The following is a 1,852-nucleotide window of genomic DNA, read 5'->3' as shown; positions in this document are numbered from 1 at the left end:
TATTTTATTTGAACATTCACTCCCATACTAGTAAACCGGTACCTGTCTTTAGAGCTGGCCGCTCAGAACTGAAGGGTGATAGTTTGTATGGTGGAGCACCTAGGAGCCAGTCCCAGACCAGCACTCTACTGTGGTAGGGACTGTACAAACACAGAATGAATAGGTGGTCCCTGTCCCAAAGAGTTTGCTATTTATTTAATCAGTAGTAGATTGGGGCAAAGAGAAAAATCAAGCAAGAAAGATGGGTAGAATGATTAATGGAATACCAAGGCTCCCTTTGAATAAGTGGGTGGATGGATGCGGTGTTGGCAGTAGGACACGTTTGGACACTATGAACTATAGAGTTAAGGGACAGTAGTGGGTCAGATATTTATCAAGACAGCATGTGAATATGAAGGCTTTCTTGGTTTTATACCAATAATGAGAGCTTGCTCTTTTGTATTTCTCTCCTTTTGTGGACTGAATTTGGTGTGTATACTTTTACATGAATAATTCAGTATAGTAAAATTGATGGCACAGTTCTTTTGTTAGAGCAGTTATGAAATGAGAAAACAAATCCTACAAGGAAAAGTTATGAAAAAACAACATTTCTCTAACAATAAAAAGATGAAGTTGCCTGGCCATTTACATTTATCTCCTGTGTCCTGAATATTAGATCAGACTTTTTTTATCCATTGATAGTTCCATAAGGCAACTCATTTTTGATAAGCTGTGTCAGGACTGTTGTAAATATATAAAGATTTATGAATTAATTTTCATACTTAAATGAAAAAAATCCTCTGGTATGTTTGAGGTATCTGTCTAGCAGTTAGCATACATGTATATTTAGCATTCACATCACTCGCTGTTGTTTGGTTTAGAAGCTAGAGTAATGAGAAATACCCTTTCTGTTGGAAAGAGCAATAAAATCATCATCATAATGATTGGCCTTGTAGCCATATTTAGAGAATAAAATAGAATCCTTCATTGTTGTTTAAGAATAGTGTTGGGGCTAGGGTATAGCTTAACATTTTTTAACCCTTTTGGTTTTCTACTGTTAAATGTTTTCACTGTGCTGCATATATGTCATAAATCATAAACTACCATTGAGATGCTGTAAAAATGAAGTACCCAGACAGTTTTTTTCTTTTAAACCTCCTAATAGTATTATTATTTATTATTTGTATTGTGGGCATGCCTAGCAGTTCAGTCATAGGCAGGACCCCATCGTGGTAGGCAAATAGGGTGACCAGATGTCCCGATTTTATAGGGACAATCCCGATTTTGGGTCTTTCTGTTATATAGGGTCCTATTACCCCATACCCCCATCCTGATTTTTCACACTTGCTGTCTGGTCACCCTATAGGCAAACAAAGAACAAAAAGATGATCCTTACTGTAAAGAACCCACAATCTAAGGCAGGGATGGGCAAACTTTTTGGCCTGAGGGCCACATCGGGGAATACAAATTGTATGACAGGCTATGAATGCTCACAAAATTGGGGTTGGGGTGCGGGAGGGGGTGAGGACTCTGGTCGGGGGTGCGGGCTCTGGCAGGGGTGTAGCCAGGTGGAGGGAACAGGGGGAGTGATCAGAAAAAAGGCACCAGCCACTGCAGCGCTTGTACTCACCCGGGTCTTCGGTGGCACCTAGGCGGCGGGACCTTCACTCGCTCCGTGGGGCTTCGGCGGCATTTTGGGGGCGGGTCCTTCAGTGCCACTGAAGACACCCGGAGCTAGTGAAGGGCCCGCCGCCGAAGACCTGGAGCGCCGCCGGGTGAGTAAAAGCACCGCAGTGGGTGGCACCTTTTTTTTTTTATTGCTCCCCCTTTCCCTCCACCTGGCTACACCACTGGCAGGACACTGAACCAGGGG

Source organism: Trachemys scripta, chromosome 9, assembly GCF_013100865.1.
Source record: "Trachemys scripta elegans isolate TJP31775 chromosome 9, CAS_Tse_1.0, whole genome shotgun sequence".
Lineage (NCBI taxonomy): Eukaryota > Metazoa > Chordata > Testudines > Emydidae > Trachemys > Trachemys scripta.
Note: the sequence above shows the minus strand (reverse complement) of the source record.